The sequence below is a fragment of the Vicugna pacos genome, chromosome 4, assembly GCF_048564905.1.
Source record: "Vicugna pacos chromosome 4, VicPac4, whole genome shotgun sequence".
Classification (NCBI taxonomy): Eukaryota; Metazoa; Chordata; class Mammalia; order Artiodactyla; family Camelidae; genus Vicugna; species Vicugna pacos.
In genome coordinates, this window is record NC_132990.1 from 14,914,473 (window position 1) to 14,939,440 (window position 24,968).

Genomic DNA, 24,968 nt, shown 5'->3' on the forward strand with positions numbered 1-24,968 from the left:
GCAATAGAAAAGTGTCAGCCAAATTCATATTGATTGAATCTGATTTTATACATTAGGGTGCCCCTGTTTTAAAGAATTCATATGTATGTCTGTCTGTGAAGCAGATCACTCTTAATTTAATGTATCTTTATTGTAAAGTTGCTCTAGCTGTCTCATCGTATCTGGAAGCCATTCTCAACATTCTCCTTAACACACTGATTTGAAACTTACTAGATACAGACGTTTTTGTTTTTGTTTTCAGTAATTTTACTAGATGCATCATAACTTCAGTCAAAGTTTCTCTATTCAGATTTTCTTTTTCCTGCTTTTTTTTCGTTTTTGTTGTTCTTTTTGACATACTCCCTGCAACTTTGTGTCAGTCCAACTGGGCCGTCATAGGTTTTCTGTCAATTTTGAAAATAACTCTGGCTCTATTAAACCTAAAAATAATTTAGCAGAATGAGATCCAGGCCTTACAAAATAGGCATGTGAACAGGAACAAGGAAGCCTGGGCGGGCTCTGGATAAATAAACAAAGTCACATTGCAGGAAAACCTATGTTTTAGTCACTAGTGTTTTTTATGTATTTACTTATTTATTCATTCACTTATTTATTTACTTCTGTGTCATTCCTTCAAGCAGTCAAGGTTAGGTCATATCTGAGCCCCTTCATTCCCAGACAGCAGTGGAAAGAAGGCTTTGCCTTCCCTCTGAGGCTATCCTTATGTTAATAATGCAGCATGCAAGAATAATGCAGTAGTCAAGCTCCATCCTGCTTTCCTCACAAAACTCAGAGAGCGACTAGGAAGAGAAACGTGTTGGTTTGTGAACAGCCAGAAACAAATAAACATGACATTGTCTCTCTTGTGCTTTATCTCTTTATACCTGATGTTGGGGGTAAGTGGACTTAAGTGGTTAGAGGAGGGGAAGTTTTAGAGATGGAAGAGAGAAATGGTTGACCTGGGTTTATTCTTGAAGTGGAAAAAAGCTAATTGATAGGACAAACAACCAACAGAGTACTTATTCTATTGGAAGAAGCCTTTCCTCTTCAACCACGAAGTCAGAGGATTAAATTCTGCTTGTCCCTCTAGCTTTGTGGCCTTAGGCCAGCTGTTTATCCTCTCTGACTCTAAGTCTGCTCAGTCACCAGGTAGGAATAATCACATCTGTCTCCCAGCTGTGTTGTGACCATTGAATGAGAACGTGTAAGTATAGCATCCAGCATGACACACTAATTCACAGTGGTTACTTGCCAAATGCTTGTTATTTTCCTAACCCCGCTTTCTTGAATGCTCTCTAATTCCTGAAACACTTACCACTACTGTCCCTCTAAAAGGAGTGCGGAATTCAAACATGCAAACTGTGTCCCATCAGGAAATGACAACTGTCAAAACCCTGCCATGTGAGGGCTGTTATTGAGGCTGGTCATGAGTAGAGACATAAGCTTCTTTCTCATGAAATGGGTTGTGATGAGACCACCACGCTCCCTTCCTTTCTTGCTTCCCATTCTAAGTACAGTGCTGCCTCACCCTAAAGGTAACTTGACTCCTCCTTTCTTACTACGACTAATCTGTACAAATCCCAGTGATTTCAAATGTGCATAATAATTTCTCTCTATCCTTAGAAAGTCTTTCTAGTGATCAAAAAAATGAAAGTTATATTAAATAAAAAGCGATGAAGATCATGTACATAAATTGAACATTAAACTAAGTTCTTAAATATTTGAAGGGAAAAAAATTGATCATTAAAGGGAATTTGTCAATGCATCTAACTTATAGAAGAGTAATGTTTCCAAAATAGGTTAATTTATTTGAAATTAAAGGAGAATAAATGTTACAAATTAAAACTTGTTGGAAAGTATTGAGAAATTTCAATTGTAGGCTTTATTCTAGAAGAGTGGTTCTTTTTTTTTTTTTTTTTTGAGTAAAGGTAGATTTATTCAGAGAGATACATTGAAAGGCAAGAGAAAGGCCACGAGGTGTGAGGGTTGGGTGCTGAGATTAAAAGCAGGTACACGCTCCATAGATAGAGTGTGGGCCACCTCCGAAGAGGAGGGCTGCCGCGAGGCACCCTGTTGCCAGTTTATATGGGCTCAGTGGCTTCATATGCTAATAAGTGGAAGGACCAGTCTAACTAGTCTGGGGAAGGGACTGGGATTGCCAGGAAGTTGGCCATTTCCCACTCTTTGACCTTCTGTGGCTAGCCTTGGGACTGCCGTGGGCCTGTGGGCATGTTATTCACCATGTTAATATACTACAGTGAGCAAATAATGAAGCTCAAGATCTGCTAGAAGTCAAATCTCCCACCATCTTGAGCCTCAAGGCCTCCTGGGGGTTGAATCTTTCACCATTTTGATTTTAATGGCTGTAACGTTCCTTGAATGGCTGAGCCCTGCCCCCTTCCTGTCTCCTTCCCCCCTCAGAGATTTTACTCCCATAATCTTATGTGGTTGCTGAGGGGTGATGGTCCGTCTTCTGAAACTACTGCCAGGAGTAAAAATCTCTGAATGTCTAATCTAGGGGCCCCAGGGGCAGGAAAGCCTTTTTGTTTTTGTGTCCACAGGTTTGAGGGTATGGGCTGGAATCCCCACATAGCCATCATCTGATGTGGGACTGCTGTAACCCACTATTTCCATTGATTTCTGATGAATTTTCTTGAAGATGAAACACCTGTGTAACAGCAGTCTGTGACAACAAAAGGACTTGAAAGACATGGTTAAACATCTGTAATCGATAAAGAGACTTGTTTGTAATTACTAGAATTATGACTGATTATATTTAACTTAACAGATTTAAAAAAATCCAAGTTAACTTAGTATCTAAGATGCCTTTAAAGCATCTCAAAGTTAGCTGGAGCTACAAAGAACTTTTAGAATTTGTTAAATATTTAAAATCCTGATTATGCATGAAATTTTCTTGTATTTTATGAAACTCTTTTACTGAAAACATACATACTTCTGCACTGTATATTGAAATACTTATTTTAGGAGCTTTAATTACATACTATAATTTTAACCCTTAAAAACCTTAAATCTCTGGCAAAAAACAAAATGCAAGCAACTGTGAATTGGTTATCATATCATCGTTTTCTGACTGGAAACTTAAACGTTTTAGTTCTTTTTTCCCTAAGGCAAAGGTAGATAAACCTAGACCTGCCCAGCAATTAATGTTTTAATATTTTGTAAATGACACAGATAGTGAAATTTTTAACTTAGTTTCAAGTTTTAAGTACCAGAATTTGAGGAGACAATTTTAGATAGATTATTTCCAAAATAAAAGTCCTATAGAGTTTACCCAAAATCTCTTATTTTGTTACTTTTTTGAAAGTTTTTTTTTACACTGAGTTACTTTTCTTGTTGACAAATTTGTAACAGATACAGTAGCCTTACCTGACCTCTAGTAAGCCTAGGCCCAATAGAAGTATTATACTTAACATTGATGTCTCTAAAGATGTGTTTATAGTAATTAAACCAATAAGCTTAAGCTAGCTTTAATACCAGTACTGAATACTTTTTAGATAATGTGAACCTGAAATTTATTTTGGCCAGTTTTCTCTATGTTTGAGTATTTATATAAGTACTTAATTTTCTTAAGTCAATTAAAGAGCTCTTTGACCATTTAATTTTGCCAATACCATACATCTATGACATACAAACAGACACCTTATAGTTTTTATTTTAAAACTTTAGTCATGAATCAGATATAACATAGATATAACAGACATAACTTAAACATTAGTGTATCTAAGTCTAACCTAGGGAACTGTCATCTGTAGAATTCCCAATCTCACTCCAAAAATGGGGTTTATTCATTCTGGAGTGGTGGCCAAGAATCCACAGTATTAGACACACTCTTGGTGACGTTGATGATCTAGTCCAGGGGCTTTTTTCCTCCACTAGAAAGATTTCTTGAAGAGACGTTTTTACCCACCATGGATTTTGCCAAGAAGGGAGGCAAAGGGACCAACATCTAGATAACAGTGGGTGGTGACTCTTCCATAGTTGTAAAGCAGGATCTCAAACTGGTGGCCAATGACAAAACCAGTTCACAAATGCATTCTGTCTGGAAAAAATGGTGTTTGAAATACTATTTGTAATGCCCTTAGGCTAAGCTTGCATTCTTCAGTCCACCATTGGCTGGCACTTTAGCTTCTGGTGGAAGCCAACCAAGCTGTATTTGCATTTAAGTGATACAACTTACCTTGGGACTTTTTGTGTGTGTGTGATCTCTGAGCATTTTAAAGGATCCCTTTTTAAACCACAGAAAACTCAGAATGAGGTATGTGGGAACTTACAGGTGACGATTCATTTATGTTTGTAAGTTCTCACTTCAGGTCAAGCCAAGCTAGGGTCAAATTATGCACTCTTTTTCTTCTCAAGGCTGATGTATTCTGAAGAAGTCAAAGCAGGTTGCATCCCCACCTCTCTTCCATAAGACATTGGTTTACTTCTCTGTCTACCCCACTAGACTAGGAGCAATACCAGGGCAGGAATTGAGTCTTTGTACTTGCCTGGTCCTCAGAGCCCAGCACATTATATACAGCTTAATGGACATTTACATGTTTGCTGAGATGAAAAGACAAAAAGGGAGAAGAAGGGAGTACCAAGGGAAGGAAGGAAGAGAAAACAGTGGGAAAAAAAGGAAAAGGAGGAAAGAGGAAGTAAAGGAATGAAGGAAGGAGAAAACAGAAATGGAAAGAAAAAGGATGGAGACAAGTTTCACTTGTGGAGAATGGGGAATGTAACTAATTGGATCCCTTACTTAAAAAAAATGCAAGCAGGAATATAGACTGTTTTAGTTAGCAGTTTCTAGATTATAATCAAATGCAGAATTAGGCATCTTTGAGCAGAGACGGAAACACGGAGAATTATTTGTTTTTGAGTATCAGGCACTGGTTTCTCAGATGTTGACTGAATTGCCCTAGATTTTATTTTATGTCACTGAAGGGGCTTCCTGCTGGGTTTCCAAAATGAAAATATTAAATGAAGGTCTTAGAATATTATTTTAAGCTTGTAATTGCTAACACCATAGCTAAACATACCAAATGGGCATCAGCAAACATCAATGTGCTATTTATATTTTAATCCAATCATACACTTTGTCACAATCTATCAACACAGTCTTCTCCTTGTGTCTATATTTTTTCCCACTGGAAAAAAAATTGGCTTGCAAGAGAGAAAGAGAAAGATGTCATCTGTTACTTTCAGACAATTAAGCTCATTTAAAATTGAGTACTCAGAAATCCTGTTATTTTGTTTGTTGGCTTTGGTATCTTCTTTCTAAAATAAAACCTACCCAAAACATGATTCTCTAAAATCAAGTGAACTGGAAATCTATAAATTTGTTTAGATGACATGCTGAGTCAGCTGGGTAAGAAGCGGTGTATTAGAAAGACAGGAGCATCATGGGTTTAGGTGCTCATCCAATCCTGCTGTGATCTTAATGACCTCTGGTATGTCACTTCATTTCTACAAGATTCAGATTTTCATCTGTAGATTGAGCAAATCTCTCAAATTCAATTTATAAGAATTTAGAATTGACAGCATAGCCCTATCAGTTAGCTGTACATCTATGCCTTTTGGCGATAATTTAAACTCTCTCATCTTTAGTTTCACCACCATAAAGTGGGAATTCTTATAATGCTTATTTTGAGAAAATTAAATGAGAATCTCCATATAAAAAAGATAGCAGTGGGCACATAGATTTTTATTGATGACCTCTGTCTACTGGGAAATAATCTGTGATTTTTACATCTGACAAAATGAAGAAAATAAAAAGAATTTAGAAATCATAATTTTGTGACTGAAAATGGTGGCATCTTTCCTTTTCCAATATCACTGATAAAAGCGGACAGACTTGAAATCTCTAAGGCAGAAAGACTCATAACTTTGATTATTGATAACTTACGTGTCCCTACATTCTTGATGTTTGTGTTCTTGATGTTTGTGGGGAGAAACAAGCAACTTAGATACAAAGCTTGCAAAATGCACTGAGCTTGTAGAATGCTGAGTACTCGCAGTTTTGTCGGCTACCCAGAGGGCTACACAGCATGCGTCCGTGGGGAAGATGAAGCGCATCCCTGAGATAAGGTTTAAAGAGTAACATATCAACCAGTACAAATCAATATCCTATAGAACGAGTGCCTAAGTGCTAACGGAGTCTTTTGTAAAGCTTTCTTCTAAGCAATAAGATAAAAGCTCATCTACTAAAAGGGCAGTGGTAGTGTGCATAAGGAAAGACAAAGACCAAAATTCAATTTCAGAGCACTTAAGGCCAGACCAGGAAACAAGAAAACAGAGTTTGTGAATGTCTGAATTTCTTCTACTTTATAAAAATTTTACTTTGGTCTTTTTTTTTTTTTTTTCAGTTCTTATTTTTCATTGAAGTGTAGTCAGTTTACAATGTTAGTTTCAGGGCTACAGCAAAGCGATTCAGTTATACATGTACATACAGCATGTATATATTTTCAGTTTCTTTTCCATTACAGCTTATTAAAGAAATTGAATTTAGTTCCCTGTGCTATACAGTAGGGCCATGTTGTTTATCTATTTTATATACAGTAATGTGTATCTGTTAATCCTAAACCCCTAATCTATCCCTTCACATACAACAGTATTTTATCAGTATATTCTATATACCACATCCCTGTCTAGAACCTTGTTGAACATGGTCAAAAAAGCATTTAAAAAATTTAAATCAACACTATTGAGGTATAATTTACATACAATGTAATGTATTTGTTCAAAATTATTTTAAAAGAATACAAATTTCTCAAAAATAGTATTTTTTAAAAGGCTTGTTTTCAGACTAGTTGTTTCAGTAATAAGCAGATCTCAAAAAATATAAGATGAGAAAATAGAAGAAAATTAAACCATTTGGAAGCTGTGTTGATTTTAGTAAAAATTTCTCAATTTTTTATTTAATATCTAAGAGTATTTTTAAGGTATTACCTGTATCTTTTGACTTCATATTCCTATGCAGCATCGTATCTGAAAGGAGATAAGTGAAAAATGTTATTGTATACATTTTTTTCGTTCTGAAAATGGATATTAGAGTAAAGATTCAAATCAATGTCATAGAATTTGTATTTCTTGTGAACACCACATGGACTTCCCTTTGAGAAGAACACATGCGTTTAACTTTACAGATCCTCTGAGAAAATAAATGGAATAATAAATACAAAAATTGTGTGAAGCAACTTGTATAATAGTGCCCACCCCCACAAAAATCCATTAACTTGTGATGTAGACCACACAGAATTGTACTGCAATGCCCAATACACACATGTGGGGGCACTGACTCTATGTTGGGTGCCAGAAATATCAATGTACATTCAGAACCTGATATCAGTTAGATTTTTTTGAACTGTCATAACTCAATCAGTTAGGGGGCTTAGAGAGAAAGACTTAAGAATGACACAGAGCCATCACATCCAGCATAAATGTGACATGACTTTACTGTGTGAGTCAGTGATTTTGTACTGCAGTTTGCCCTTGGCTGTTGATGCTTTGCTCACTGCCAAACTTCATAAAACCCAATGGTCTGTTCATATAGTAGGTGGGATATAAAATAAGACCAATTATTTTAATTTGATCTAACGTCGCTACCTTTCTTGGTTACCAACATGTGTCAACAAATCAGAATAGAACAGATAGTAATCTTTTCTGTGGGGACAATGTGTATCTTTTCATTATGTGTTTGGGCACATAATCCCATATCTGGCACAACTGAGGTGCTCAGTTAACATGTGTGGAATGAATAAGTGGGTTAATGGATGAATCAGTGTTCAGTGGTTGGTGGAAAAAACTTTTTTTCACTACTGAAAACACACACACACACACACACACACACACACACACAAAACCTACCTCTTTAAAGAAGGAATCAACAGCATTATTTTTGTATAATAAATAAAGGCATGTTAAAGCACAGGTAGTTGTGCTGATGTATACTTACTTTCACTCCTTTATAGTCAGTGGCAAAACTGAAGTATTAGAAGTCACACTGGGTACAGATGAGTCCTTCCAAAGCAAGTAGCTTTCAATAATTCCTCACTTCAAAGTCAGTTTGGGTGGCTTGGGGATTATGTTTATAAACACTTCCCTGTTACTTAGTCTACTCGTATATGACTTCTTCTAATGCCCTGCACAGCTACCAAGAGACCAGAAAGGATTACCACTCATGGAAACAGATTTGCTGTATAAGAAAATTGACTTGATCATTTTCAGAGTATCCTCAAAGAAGAAAAGAATTAAAATAATTTGGGGCACGAATAGAAACATTTGCATCCAGAAATTGACTAAGATTTTAGCTTAATGGATACCAGAGCTTAGATCAGGAGATTAGAAATTTCCAGCCATTTTATGTGTGTCTGGGTGTGTGGGTATTTATGTGTCACTAATAGCAGCATCAATGTAGTACTTTCGTTTTGAGCTGCAGCATGTTCATTTAGTGTCCAGGTATACATGTCTCTTTTCTTAAGGACTTATTTTGAAGTGTTCCATTTTAGTCTGAGGTATGTATTTGACTTCAGCCCCTGGCTGTCTTACCATTCTTGCTGAAGTGGCACAATATCTCACTGTTGCGGCTTTTAATAAAGTCTCCACATTGACTTCTGGGAATACCTGAAGTTCTAATCACAGGTGCATGAGGATATATCATTTTGTGGCTTGCTAAAATAAGTCTTTGCACCTGTGTCCATGAATGCAGCACAAAATCATTCATGTAAGTCCCTCTACATGCTTAGAATAACCTCTCAGTCATTTCTGTTGCACCACTTAGAAAATAATAATAATAAATGTGTTCTTATATATGCATAAACAAAATCTGGTTGTTGTAGCTTTAAAAATCTAGTCATTATGAAAAACTACCCTGGGAAGACCAATAAGCAAATCTGTTTATTACTATCTTTATAAATTTCTATGGAACAAAGTTATTTATGTGGCAGGTATCAGTGCAATTAAAAGTTGTTGATTATACATGGGGATTTTTCTCCTTGAATGGAAGTTAAACATGCTTATAAAGTTTAAACACCATGTTTACTCATATAAATATAAATAATTGAAGCATTAAATATTGCCCCTATATTAGCTATCTAATTACTTTGCTGGGTTCTGGTCATTCCTTTGTGTACATACTCTGGATACAACATGTTCATGTTGATTGCTATCTTATGATCTTTATCTTGATTTGGATAATGGTGGCTGCTGAATTTGCAACACCTCACACGCACCCCCAAAAGTTGTTTCTCATGCACTATTTCCTACAGACATGTTGCAATTTTTATACTGGGAATGTTGACACTGAATGGAATGTTAGAACTCACAAAGGAAACTATCCTTGATCTAGAGCATCATGTGGGTTTTCTTCTAGCTGCTGATGGGTTCTGCCCTTTTGAAACTCATTGCCCAGTTACTCTGAGAATATTATGGATAGAGTCAAGAAAAATACTCTTGAGTATTCTAAATGATCACCTACATGGAGGAGAAGGGGTACATGCTATGAAAGGTGTCAGTTTTAATATCAATAATATTTATGTACACTGAAAGCTTAAATAGATCAATAATAATGTGAGGAGGAGCATGCACTCTGTAAAAACACTTTCTGTAGCACATGAACTTCGTTTCCTGTTTTTAATGTTTATCAGCATCTTAAGAGGCATTTATTGCCTCTCGTATAGTCCTTTATGATTTCCTTATTGATTAGGTCATGATGCCTCCTGGACCTAGGACATAGTTCACTATTTTTCAATTAAAATGAAGAAATTCCATGTTTGTTGCAGGTTCATTTCAAGCAGTTGACTTGTGGGACTCTGAGAGATGCTACTGCCGGTGACATGTTGGAATTATCATGATCAGCTACCCAGTTTGGATTTCACCCAGTGGCCAAGAGCTTTGCATGGTAGACAGCAAGGGTTGGATTTTTAAAAGGAGTAAACCAGGTAAGACTGGAGGGAGACATCTGATCATTTATCACTTGTTCTAAGGGCTTTGGCATATTGCCAGGATGTATTGAATAATGTAGAGCTTGTCTGATTGTTTTGTAAGTCCACTAAACAGGTTGTTGAAGAACAGTGCTCCCTGGAATTCAGGAGAACGTATATGGTAATAACTGAGTCCCTTTTTCTCAGAGAGGAGAAGGAGGTTACTTTAAGAAACACATAAAGCAGACACAAGATACAATGGATACTAGTTTAATGCAATAACCAAAATTGCAAGCTAAGGAGTTTTCCTCTTTAAGTAACTATTCTGACCAATCATGGAATAAGGAAACGGTTATACATTTTGAAGATTCATTAGGGAAAGTGTTGCCTCTAAGGATTTATATTTTACATGATACAGAAATCTGAGTATCATTTCATATGTATGCTTCGTATATGCTTCAAGGTTACTTCAATTTAGAAGACATATTATTTCGTCTTGTTTCTTTGAAGGTATCATTCTAAATTCTGTTCATTAGGTATTATTTAAAATGGTGACACAATGACATTCTCCATTATTATTGTGCCTTCTATAATTTAAAATGTTATACATACTCTTATTCAAGTATTCTCTTTGTTACTTTTGTCTGTTTCATTCTGGAACCTTTTTTCAACTATTATCCATAGTTTGGCCACATCCTCTTGTCTTTCTCTTAAAGTCTCTTCCTCCTCTGTAACATAATGTGTTATCAACAATTACCTCAGGAAACTACAATTTATTCTTGTCTTCTGACCTTAAGACTATCAAAGCTCTTACATTTTATTTGAATTTTATGAATCCCAAAGCAGGATTTTCTTTAAGTTCAATTACAGAAACAGAAAATATAAGTAAAAATTTGTTCATTTAGAGACCAGCAGAGGGAGATCAGTCTAAGTCACTTGAACCCTTTAAGTCTTTTTAACAAATATAACTTTTTCATTTTCTGAAAATAAAATGGAATTCAGTTAATAAATTATAGCCCAAGATAATTATTTGGATATAAAGGAGAACTTTGAAAGTGCTTGAGAATAATTGATTTTCTAAAGTTTAATAAATACCCCTTCTGAATCCCCTAATAACTTACTTGTCCATAGATGATATCCTGAGAGTACAAAACTCAAAAAGCCATGAATTTCATATTTGTTAGAAGTAGTATAGATCACCAAACTCAGGGCAGAAACCCTTATTTAGTGAACTGAGTTTGTCCTGTTTTGTGGCATACTGGGTTACCTACATTTAAAAGAGTTCTACCAGCTGTAAATAAAAGAGACATCAAAATGCAAGATGTGTTTGTGGAATAAAGCTCACCCTAGTTCCATGCTTCATAGCATTGATATCTAGCAAATAATTATAGCGAGAATCTTAATAATAGACTTCCAAATTCTTAAGCTTTTAAGTCTTAATCTCTAGGTCCAAAATAAATTTCATCCTGCTTAAGTTTATTTCAATATTTTCAGCAAAAGTGGGTTGCATGTTAAAACATCAGACTTAGAAAGAACCAAGACTAAAAGGGGAGGGATAAAATTAAATCTATTTTGAAGGTAAGTAATCATGTATTATTGCAGTTATTTGCAATGATCTATCTTGTCACAAAGGAAAAGCTATTCTCTATTTGTGAGGTAAGTGTTTTTATTATTCAGAATACTTTATGCTTTTGAATCGTGCAAACTATCAATACAGAAAAACTGTACAACAAATATTTTTGGTCCAAGTATCTTAAAGAAACATAACTTCTCTTCACACAGTCTTATGAAGTGAATCCTACTGATTACGATGTACAGAGATAGGAAATTCCACTGTTCTGTATCAAAGCACACAATTTAGAAGTGTCCTCTGGACATAAAGGATTTGACAGTGAATGCATGTATGTTCCCAGTTAAGGGTTAACTCTTTTAAAGTGAACAGAAATTGTATACATTATAGTTTTATACTTACATTAGTTTGAAATTCATTTTTGTTCTCTGTTGTAAGAATGACAGTTGTATTTTTTTATGGTGATGCACTCTAGCTTCTCCAGAAAGTAAAAAGAATGTCAAGGCTTCTGAATTCTGTTCTCAGAAGTTTATGGCAAAATCATAAAAATTTGCACTGTTCCTGAGCTTAAAAGCAATTTTTATTTTTTCAAGTGTTTTTAAGTAAAAATTTGCCTAGCTCAAGATTACATTACAGTGTGCTTGCACATAGAAGCAATATTAAGCTATCAAGACAGGTTATAAAAGGTGAAATTTTTCACAGCACTTCTGATAATAGCATGCCCCATGTAATGGGATTTGCAGTCTCTAAGGTGGTTAATGAAAAACATTTAAGTAGCAGTGGGTCCTTTCCTCTCTGCAGAGAGCAACTATTCTTATCCTGAGATCGTCTGAAAATAAAATTTTGAGAAGTTAGTGAGGTAGCTGTGTCCATCATGAAAAGCCTCATGTGAATCTTAAATACTTTGGGCTACATGTTTACTTGCTCTCCAGACCTGTTTTGAATGTTAACCACATGTAAAGCAGTATGTGGCCAGAAACAAATTAGCAACCCTTCCTTTCCTGTCCTCAGGTAGTTCGCACGCACAAAATAAAACAGACACATAAACAGCTCAAGCGGGGCAAAATGTACTGAAAAGTTAAATGGTGTGTTGCAAGCAAAATTCTCTAGGAACAAAAATGAAGGATTCTTAAAATTGATAAGAGTATTAAAGGGTCTTTGAGGCTTAACAGGCAATTCAGCTGTGCATCTAAAAAGTGGGGAGAATTTTAATCAGTAGGAAATAGGCGTGAAGCCATTCTAGTCTCAGGGCAGAGTATGGCAAAGTCTCAATAATGTAAAAATAAATATTAGTCTTGGAAAACAGAACACTTGATACTAGGATGTACGGAGAATGTAGAAAGAGGTGGGGTATACAGGTCAAGTCAAGGCTGGATTGTAGTGTTTTGCAGGTGTAGCTCTCACGGCTATAAACATGAAAGTGATGTAATCTAATCAATCCATTAAGAAAATGATTCTGGCATAGGATAGGGGTGGGGTCAGGGAAGGTATGTACAGAGAGAAAAGATAAACTAAAAACATTCAGTTCTGTGATTGCAGAAATGTACGGTTTCCAGTCTGCTGTATCACCAGTGCCTACAACAGTGTCTGCTCATCACTGATTCTGTTAGTCTCTGTTAAACGCTGACTAAATGAGTGCCTCTCGGTGACAATCAATAAACCTCTACATTTACAAATTTTCCTGTGTTAGAAATGGTAGGAAAACTCCTCATACAAAGGATGAAAAGAATTTAATTTACATGGTTTTCATCATTCACAAGGGTACACACACACAGACACACACACAGACACACACACACACTCTAAACTCGCTCCCAATATGTGCTTGAAATTAAACCTCAGATCCTGTTCCTAAAATTTATGCTTCAATTAAGATGGGGGCGGCTGCTACCCTACTTTATTTCCCTTTTGAGACTTTTATCTCTCAGGCTTTATCCTTCCCTTCATCGTTTTATCATCACATCAATCACTGTGTTTCACTCATTGGGAACGCAGCATGCATGGCAGGCACATTTTTATGGCTAGGAAGCAAAGCTACCCTACTTGGCACAGACTGCTTACTTAAACCTAATTTAGTAATTCTGCTGAAAGTATCATGTCCTTTCCATCACAATGCACATTTGGTCAAAATAATAGGGAGCACTTGAAAGCTATGGAAGATAACTGGGGAAGAAGGGAGCCTGAGGAAAACACAAAATGAATGAAAGTGAACTTCAGCCCAACCTTCTCTGACACACCCTTTAATGAGCCAGGACGCATTAACACCTCTGCTGCAGGAAACTCTTAACTCACAGCATCATTTTCACTCCAATTATTGTATTGAACATTACCATTGTCATAAAGCTCCACAGCAGTACACCAGATTCAGTACATTTTGTATGACTGACTCATCTATTTTTCAGAGAAATTCTCTTATAGGGGGGAAGAAACCCAAGAATTTCTAATTATGCATATTTAAGGAAGTGAGAATATTATTCAGTAGAATGTAAGATTCTTGAGACCAACATCTTTGTCTTTCTTCTCTAGGACCTTAATTCCGGAGCCACATACATATTCAATAAACATATTTGATGAGTGAATGAATGAATGAATGAATACCAATGCTTGTGCTACAGATCAAAGTCTTAACTTCTGTGTTTTTAACAGTTGGAGACATCTCTCTTGTTAGTGGGGCCATCGGTATTTGATCCATCCTGTCCATTGTTAGATCAAGGATATCTTATTCTCTCATGGTTTTCAATACTGTCATTATTTAGTAACAGATATTTTAAAATCACAGAATGACATATAATAGTACCCAAGGTCTAAGGGCATGGAGGATTTAACATGACATTAAGAAACAAGAAAAAAAGGAAAACATTTACTAAATATCTCATTGCCTTTATAAATGAAGTATGATTCTCTTTTACAAGCTATCACAAATTTTGATGTTTTGTTTTTATATATCTCAAATACTTGGGAGAACAAAGTAAGGTTTTGGCTCTACCCATGCTGTTGGGGGTAGACTCGTCTGGGTAGAAGTCACTGGAATGCAGCTATCCCAGCAAGCGACCTTCTTCTATTTGGGGAAGACAAGTTATAGCAAATTGTGATTGTAAATATACCATCACATTTGTAGGCATTGGCCTTAAGGAAGACCTGGGTTTGAATCCCAACTCTGACACAAATTATGTGATCTTGGGCAAGTTATTTATCATCTTAGAGCTTTGATTCCCAACTGGTAACATGAAGATACTAGTAGTGGTCCCATGGTGCAATTCTGTGGATTAAGGGAGATTATAGATAAAAATACTCAGCAGAATCTCTGACACATTATAAATATGCTCATGCTCTAGTTATTATATATAATAATAATAATAATAATAATAATTATTATTATTATTATTATTATTATTTACAATCTATATATGTAGCCATCCTATCTCAAAGTCCATTTGTTTCAGCCAAATTTCAGAATATTTTACCCAGGATTTCTAGAAGTAAATGAGATGGAAAGTGCTTAGCAGAATACCTCACATCTTATAAGCACTCAGTGTTAGTTGTGGTGGTGCTACTTATTATTATTATTTATTTATATAAGCATTTATTTTCTTCTGGCTCTTTGAGGAGATCTTGGTCTATTAGAATTATAGCAACAACTTCCTTCTGAAGGTGGTGACAGGTCTATGGGTTATGGTTAGTGTTGTGTTTAACAATCTATTATTGGTCGTATTATAATCATGTTGTTAGGTGCCTTGATACTGAGGTAAATAGCATTTTCTTTATAACCAAAAATCACCAAAATGATTTTCCATACCAAATTATAGTCTTTGGAATCAATAAAACACACTTACAGCCAGGACACCATTCCCCTCCCCGTCGATAAGAAAATCCACAGATGCTAAATTTCCTTCACATAAAATGTTATTGTACAATCAGATGCCATCCATGATTGGTTGAATGCGTTGATGCAGACACGCAGATATGGAGGGCCAACTGTATCTTACAGCAGCAAACAAATCATCCTAATCTGTTGACATGATTCTCTAATTTGGAAATATCACTTCAGTCTGCACTCGTAGAGACTGTCTTTAGAGGTCCTCGACATTAATCAAGAAGTATAATTATGCCTTTAACCTTTTCTTTCAGTTACATGTATTTTATGACTGCTATTAATTTTGAAATAAAAATTTAGAATTAAAACTACATTTACCATAGTAAAATAATACTTTAAAAATTAACTATTATGATTAATCTCACAACCATACTAGAAGAATGGGGATAAATCCAAGACAATTCATGAATTTCTAGTCCATGCTTTGTAGGCTGTTGGTTCTGAGTGGTCACGTCTTCTCAGTAAAAGGCAGAATGTGGACCGTCAGCTGAGGTGTGAGGGAAGACAGTGGAGATGAGAAAACAGCAGTGGGAGGTGGAAAAAGAATCAACTAGAGGTGTCTAAAAGGATTCCAGGCTTTGGAAGAAGGCTCTCCTAGGATTGGACAGTGGGTGCTGGCAACAAGCCATGACTGGAAAGTAGCTTATTTTCCCTTGGCAGCTCCCTGTTGCCCTCAGTGAGGGGCAGAGGGAGCCCCTGGTGGAAAGGAAAGGCATTTGGGGATGCACTGTGGTGAGGAAGATAGCGCTGAAGTCATGGATCCTGGAGTTAAATGGCAAGTCAAGCAGAGTCATGCTGGGGGTTAACAGCTTGACAGAATGTGTGCAAGAGGGTTTGGACCGAGTGGTAGGAAATCCCTGAGTGAGCAAAGGGAACATTTCTTTAGAAAGGATTTGTTCATTCTGAGGATATGATTCAGCATGAAATTAAGATACTGCTGGAGACAATCTTTACAAAGTCTCTTCTGCAGAAATGTACAAGGAAGGAAAACCAAGACTTGATTATATCATGCCTCTTACTGTTGAATACAGCAGTGACACAAAATAAAATCATAATGATAACCACCCTACATTGAATTTTTGGATCAATACAGGTCATTTATATCAGTAACCCTGCAGTATAGACATAATTATATACATATTCAAGATGATGAAATCGAGAATTAGAAAAGTTAGTAATTCTCCCAGTCTCACACAGCTAATACATGTGAGGGTGAGTTTTTCTCCTAAGATCTCCTCTTTATAAAACCTGTGAGTTTTCCATTATATTATCATCCTGTTTTTCAGTTCTTAAAACTAGCAATCCAATCCCTATGCCTTTATACAGATGTACGAATTTGCTCTATTATATAATGATTTCTTATAATACTGTGTAATTTCCTTCTTGTTGCATGTGTGTGTATTTTGCTTTTCCATAAATGTGAAAGTAGCTTGAGAGATAGAACCCACAGTGTTTCTTTTTACAGAGTCAGTTATCCTGGTGTTATGATAGGCCCTGATTTTGAATAAATGTTTGCTGATGATATTGGCAGTAACAAACTGATTTCCCCTTTCCAACAAAGAGCAGAAAACTTACATACACACTTTGTATATAATTCTTGATGTAAATGTTGTATATAAATTTATATACACAATAAGGTTAGGTATATAAACCTTATAGAATACTTACATAAACGGCTAAATTAAAAATCATTTGAATAGCACTTTGTTTTTCATCTATATAGGATTTTCTTTCCTCTGATAGCATTTAAATGGGCAAAACTCCAACAGAGTAATTTAAACAGATTGTCTTCTAGCATGTGTTCTGTGGGACACTGATCTGGAGGTATATGTTCCATGTACAAAGGGTTTTGTAGCCAAATACAAATTTTGTGGGTGTGCTAATTTATGATAAGAATTGGCTCAGAAAGAAAGTGTTCAGGTTTACCTACCATGTGGGCCATTTTCCCAAGTGGAGGATTGTGGGTAATCAGAGGGAGGTAAGTGGATTTCAGCCCCGCTCTTCCACAGATTTTAACTCTGGTGTTAAGACGTAGATCTTCGGCACATACATCCTCATTTTCTTTTTTTTTTCTCTCTCTCTCTTCCTTTCTTTATTCATCTCCTCCTTCCTTCTCCTCCTCCTTCTCTTTCTTCCTCCTCTTCCTCTACTCCTCTCTGTCCCCCACACACATACTCTCCCCTCTTCTCTGTCCTCCCCTACTGATCAGCATGCTAACATTTCTTTCTTGGGCTTCCCTTGATTTCAATCAGAACAGACCATGACCTCCAGTAACGCACCCCTTCTCTAGATATGTTACTGCCATTAGTGAAGTTATCATTTTCTTTTTCATTCATTCAAGCAAAACGTGGACACTGTTCTCCCTGTCCCTGCTTGTGATAAGAGAGACATTGTCATTTTAAGGCAACTTCTATAGATAGAGTTCTTTTCCCTGGGAAATTACTTTTCAGAGGGTAACCTCACTTTCACACTTTGGGTGGTAGGTAGAATTCCACACAGAGGCTACATTTTACACATTCAAAATGCAGCCTAATTATGAAGCCAAAGCCCATTATTGTTGGCTCATTTATTAGCATCATCATCAGGAGATTTTTGCCAAGAGTATTTTTTTCAGGGACACTGGGCCACATGAAGGTGTCTCAACTTCAGTCTGCTTTTACTTCTACATAGATCAAAGACAATCTCTACTCTTTTTTTAAAATTTCATTACTTAGTGGCTTATGGCCTAGGCATCCTTCAGTATCTTGTGATAACCTATAATGGGAAATAATCTGAAAAAATATATATATACACATAACTGAATCACTTTGCTGTGCGCTGAAACTAACACAATATTGCAAATCTCTACTCTTAAGTAGTAGCCTTATATTTAAGGAGTTTATGATGCCAACAACAAGCAGAGAAGATTTGCAATATTATCAAAAAAGGAAAAAGGCAGTACTCTTTATTGTCTGGCAGGAACTTGGGTAGATGACAAGGACTACAGAGATTCAGAGGAAGAAAGTCATGATGGACTGGAATCCTCGGGGAAGCTTCATGAAGGAGGTGAACCAGAACTGAGCCTCAAAGAAAGAGTAGGAATTCTCTTGCTAAAAGCAAAAGCAATAATCAATGTGTTATTCCCATAGCCTTTACTGTATCGTAGGACATCCTCCACAATCAAACTTCTTATTTCTCGAGACTCACACTTCTAGGCACGTGCCTTATTTGGCCTCACTGCTATTACATGGTATTTGTCATCCCCATCGTGTATATCTTTTTTTTTTTTTCAGCTTGGTGGGCTGAATTGCATGTTTTTTTTAACATTTTTTATTGATTTATAATAATTTTACAATGTTGTGTCAAATTCCAGTGTACAGCACAATTTTTCAATTATACATGAACATATATATATTCATTGTCACATTTTTTTCTCTGTGAGTTACCATAAGATCTTATATATATTTCCCTGTGCTGTACAATATAATCTTGTTTATCTATTCTACATTTTGAAATCCCAGTCTATCCCTTCCCACCCCCTGCCCCTTTGGCAACCACAAGTTTGTATTCTCTGTCTATGAGTCTGTTTCTGTTTTGTATTTATGTTTTGTTTGTTTTGTTTGTTTGTTTTTGTTTTTTTAGTTTCCACATATGAGCGATCTCATATGATATTTTTCTTTCTCTTTCTGGCTTACTTCACTTAGAATGACATTCTCCAGGAGCATCCACGTTGCTGCAAATGGCATTAGGTTGTCGATTTTTATGGCTGAATAGTATTCCATTGTATAAATATACCACCTCTTCTTTATTCAGTCATTTGTTGATGGACGTTTAGGCTGTTTCCATGTCTTGGCTATTGTAAATAGTGCTGCTATGAACATTGGGGTGCAGGTGTTATTTTGGAGTAGGGTTCCTTCTGGATACAAGCCCAGGAGTGGGATTCCTGGGTCATATGGTAAGTCTATTCCTAGTCTTTTGAGGAATCTCCATACTGTTTTCCACAGTGGCTGCACCAAACTACATTCCCACCAGCAGTGAAGGAGGGTTCCCTTTTCTCGACAGCCTCTCCAGCATTTGTCATTTGTGGATTGTTGAATGATGGCCATGCTGACTGGTATGAGGTGATACCTCGTTGTAGTTTTGATTTGCATTTCTCTGATAATTAATGATATTGAGCATTTTTTCATGTGCCTATTGATCATTTGTGTGTCTTCCTTGGAGAATTGCTTGTTTAGGTCTTCTGCCCATTTTTGGATTGGGTTGTTTGTTTTTTTATTATTAAGTCATATGAGCTGCTTATATATTCTGGAGATCAAGCCTTTGTTGGTTTCATTCGCAAACATTTTTTCCCATTCCATAGGTTGTCTTTTGTTTTACTTATGGTTTCCTTTGCTGTGCAGAAGCTCATCGTGTATATCTTGACCCCTTGAACATACTTCTACTACATCTGCCTCTCTCACCAGAATGTGAATTTCTAAGGCAGAGACCAGTTCTTTTTCATCTTTGTTTTTCCAGAATGTTTGTATCTCCCAAAGGACATATAGGGATGAACATATGCCCTTTTCTTCTCAATTATATCAAGACTAAGTCATATAATTTGTTGTCAATTTTGATAACTGGAATTCAAACCCAACTCTCCTCTTTGTCTTTACTTCACTAGAATGCCATTATGGGATGGTTGAAAAGTACAGCAAGTTCTAGAATATCTAGTAAGAATGCTGTGGGCTGGCAAATATGATGTAAATTATCAGGATTGAAAACAAAGATTCTATCTCCAGCACTGGAAATATTGTAGATGGTACTGAAATGTGATTCAAAAATGTGATTTCATAAAAGTGATGGTATTTATCTGAGCAATTCAAAATTGATTGAAACTAATTCTGATGGTATTTATCTGAGCAATTCAAAATTGTTTGAAACTAATTTTAAGCGTTTAAATATTTTTCATGATTTTACTTTACCAGAATTCAGCTAGGTTCTAAAGCTCAATAAATTTTCCCCTGTAGATCCTACTTGAATTAAACCAGTGTCAGTATCACATATATGCCGTCTCTGTCTAGATCTATAATCTAAATCATCTTAAAGGAAATTAAAAACTAACCCCCTCACAGTGTTAGATATACCAATGAACAAGTTTGTTCCCAAAGTTCCATGACTTAAGTAAAGTGTACCTAAGGTCTGGGAGTCCAACATTCTTCTTCCCTGCCTCATAATTTTCCTGCCTCTGCAAGGCAAGTAAGGAAATATAATAAATAGAATCACAAGAAATATAAAAACAATCCCTGTGCAATTCTGAGATATAAATGAGTACATGCATCCTTTTAGTTACTAGGAGTTAGATTATAAAAATTGAAAATGAGGCACATTGTTATGGGTATGCAAAACTAAAAGCATTGCACATAGGTCTTTATAGCTGGTTTCTGGCAAATCTGAAGCACTGGAAGATGCAACAAAGGATTCCTGAGCCCCAAATCCCAACTTTGAGTAATTCTCAAATCTGTACCTAATAGAGTATTTCCTACTTTATTCCTGAGCATCTCCTGGACATAGTTGCTGCAAATTCAATCATCAAATCTGATCTTATGTAAGCCAAGGGAGTACATTTATTATAGTACAATGTCTAAGATAACTTACAATAATTTTTATTTTGAAAAATAATGTTTGTTTCTTAGCATGAGCTGGCAGCAAAATGAAAACACTTTACCCAGCAGAAAGGGTAGTGCTTTCTCCATCTGATGTTTCATCAAATAGAATTCTTAATCAAGCCAAAACCTTCTGAAATACATGATTTGGAGACCTTCCAATAAAACCTGTCCTGAAAGGGATGGTAAATTACAGTTTGATCTCATTTGTCCTAAATTCTGTACATCCTTCATCTGTGAGTTATAGTTGTCTCACCCTTGTGAGATATGTCCCATAACTCATTCTAGTCAATATGATGCATTTACTACTAAAAGATTCATATCTTGAAAAGTAGCTTGACTGTTTCAAACAATGGTCTCTAATTAATCAGAAAGTAATTGCATCAAGTACCTTTCTAGTTGCCAAGTCTAGTCATATTCCACCCAGGTGAGTCTGTGGCTGGCCTCTGTATCTGGCATGCTTTCTGAGATTTAATCAAGGGCATACTTTAAAGGGAACTCTGTGACTGAGCACTGAAGTTCCCCCAAATGTTTGGGTTATAAAGATCAAAACAAATTTGGCTTGCCTTTTCCACAAGGCATTTTGTTTCTTGTTTGGAAATGATTACAGGTTCAAGTGTGCATTTTCCACATGCAGAAACCCAGTCACTGTGGTTTGAATAGAGCAGGAAGACATTGACAATTTAAGTCCAGCAGCAAGTCTCACAAATTAGAATCAAGTAATGCAGATCTATAGAAGTGAATAAATATATCATCCAGATATGCCTTCAGATAGTATGATTGAACTAGTAATCAAGTGTCTTTTTGATGACACTTGCCCTGTATTAGATGCTGTCTGTATCTCACTATATACATCTTAAGATTGGGCACTGATGCTCCTATTGTATTAATCTTCACTCATAGAAATAAAGCCTGGTACCTAACAGTCCCTTAATACGTATAGTATATGTAGGAATGAGTGAATTAATGAATTGATGAAAGAATAAATATGCATATGACATTTTATTATAGTGAAAATGTTTTTATGGTCAGTAAAGTCTTTTAATGGTTAAAAGAAAAGGCTGTGCACTCTCTTATTTACTTTAGACATCAATTAGACTGAAAATTCAAATTTGGGTATTATAGTTAAAACATTTGAGTAAAATTCCTTGTCCATATTTTTGAATTACATACTATATTTTTTAAATAAAATTATCTTCTTACTGGCAAAAAGTGACATTTATAATGTACTTTAGGTGTTTGTAAATTTCACCCTGTTGTGCCCATGCATCCACATGCACCTTACCTTCGTTTTCAATAAATCTCCCCATGTTTGAAAATAACTTTAATCTGCTACTCTTCAGAGGTTGCAGGTCAGATCAGATATTTTTGTCTTTGAATGAAATTCTTAAAAGGGGCCACTGCAAACGATTATAATAAATCTTGTATTGTGTCTATTATTGTTACTAGTGAAAATAAGAAAGTAAGTTATTGTACATAAAATAATCACTGGTTTTAACATTCTAATTTGAGTCATTTCAGGTTCTGACTCTCCTGAGAATCAGGCACTGGTTGAGTGACTTTTAGGGAAACGTAGTTTGTAGTTGTTTGATAGAAAAATACTACAGAAAACTGGCACCAGATCAGTACATTGCATTTACCTATTCAGCATTGCTTGCCTTGTTCAGAGAGAATGACTCAATTACTTCAGTCTTTGTGAAACAGGGAAGAGCGTCATGCATACTACTTACTGCTCGATATGTAAGGACCTGCCCCCACAACATTACCAACCATTCAGGTCACACTATAGCTAAACAACTTCCAGGCATTTTCCCTCCACTCTGAACCCTCTACGTGGAAGAAAAGAAAGAGGGAGTTGTCTTAATTGGATCTAAACTTGAAAGCAGCTATATATACGTAAGGGAAATCATGCATAGGTGATCACACATCAGGTGGTCTACTCATTTCGTCAGGAGTTCCCAGTGTTTATTTGTAAGAGTCTAATTTCACAAACTTCTAATGTTCTTGGGCTTCTTTTCATGTTTGTGTTCTCATTTTACCCTAAGTTTTTATTTGTTATAGTCACTAAGGCAGTAAACTGTACTTTTGAACATATTTAACTCCTTTGTAAGACTGAGGGCTCCTTGTAGCCCTGGTGCCTAATGAAGTGTTGAACATTTAGTAGCTCTTCAATAAATGCTGAATGAATTACTGAGAGATTTTGGCATCATCTTCAAATACCCATTCTTTGACTTTCATCCACATCTTTAAATAGCTTTGACATTCTGTTTATCACTCCATTTAATATTCCCTCAAAACATGACAAAGAAGATACTGATTAATACCTACTATGACATGGCATAGTGTTTTGCTTTTAAGGACTTGTTATGCTTCCTTCATTGTTCTACAAGAGCTTACAGTCTAGATGCAGAGACAAGACAAAACCACTTAAAAGATTAAACTACAGAATGAAGCAGCAAATGATTAAAAGTAAAATGAATACCATGAATGACATGAATGTAGTGTGTTTTAAGATTATGCCTAAGCTAGGTCCATTTAAGAGCTTCATATCTGGGAAAATATGAGGTTCGTTGGGGACAGCAACCAGAGTTGGTGGGTTTGAAGGATTGAGGGTGTCTTCTAGGAGAATACAGTCTGAACAGAGAGAATCAGTAGACAAATCTGACCTGACAAGTAAGTCTTAGTCATCACAGGGGAGGAGTGATGTGATGAGGTACTTAAATGTTTCCGTAATGCAGCATTTCCTTTCACCACTGACTCATATGAGAATTTTAGGAAGAAAGAAAGAACCATGACATAGAACTGAAATTACTTTGTAAGACATCAATATTCATGAGATATCAGTCATATCTCTAAGATACTGGGCAAAAGTTGTTGTCCTTTAATAGAAGATAACAAAAAAAGATGGAGGCCTTGTCTTCTGTTTTGCCTCCAGAATAGTGTCCTTTGTGGGAACTGGAGGGTGCAGTTAGTCACTGGATAATGTGATACTCAGACAGGTATTACCTGGAAGCATTGCAGGTGTCATACAGAGGCATCAGTACCCAGTGGAAGTAGCGGTTGCTAACTGATCTGTCAGTGTTACTGACAAGGAGGGAAGGAGGAACAGAAGACTGTAGTAGTGGCTGGACATATTTTTGAACCCCTGCTGACTCCCTTTGGTGATACCTTGAAATACCTGGAGCAAGACTCAGCAGAGGATATTAGCAAGTGACAAGGGCCAAAATTAAAGAAAACTTGAGCTCCATCATCTCACAAATGTAAAAAGAACAGGTTCCTGATATGTAAAGATTTCAGAATTTTTCAGATAGTAAAATCCCCATGACCCACAGCCATGCAGTAAGTACTTCACATGTTTTTTTTTTTTGATTTTTAAAAGCTCTATGAGAAAGTATAATAATGCTTATTTTCTGTAAATCAAAATTGAGGCTCAGAGAGCTTAAGTAACTTGTTCAACATGACACAGTAACAACTGAGCCGGGATTTGATACCAGATGTGTATAGTTCACACACCACTGCAACACATCACGTTTTCTAATTTTGCTCTCCTCAGTTTCCTGAGCTCGGTGGGGTAAGGCTGCCCTTGTATTTTCCCCACTCTGTTCTATTTCCTTGGATAAAATAAGGTGATTCCATATTACATAAAGATAGAAAAAGCATTAACAGTGACCTCTCCCTTCTTGAAATCAGTTCTTTTAATGATATTCACTTTACTTGATATTTTTTGAAGACCCAGTCTTGAATTTTTAATATTTTTCTTATCAGTGCCCCTTTGTCCCTTCTGCCAACATCATGTATACTTGAGTGGTTCCCCTTGATGGGTTAATGCTATAGATGATGTGCCTGGTACTTTAATAAAAGATACATTCTTGTGCCTTTGGTGACCTAGAGCTGATTTCAGAGTAAAGAAGATAAGAAGGGAGAAAGGAAATTGGTTTTATAAAGGAGGATGCGTCAGGCAAAGGAAGCGTTGATGACAGATGAGACTGGAATTAAAAGACTCA

The 24,968-nt window shown here is 36.1% G+C and overlaps 1 protein-coding gene across 2 annotated transcripts in view; it reads left to right on the forward strand.

The window, feature by feature from the left end:
- The window catches only part of LINGO2 (leucine rich repeat and Ig domain containing 2), a 1,052,619-nt gene that overhangs the window by 753,208 nt on the left and 274,443 nt on the right, over positions 1 to 24,968 (forward strand). For both annotated transcript variants that reach the window (XM_072959270.1, XM_072959269.1), the window contains one exon: positions 9,759 to 9,917. The gene's annotated coding sequence lies outside the window, so the exon portion shown is untranslated. The remainder of the gene's footprint in view (positions 1 to 9,758; positions 9,918 to 24,968) is intronic.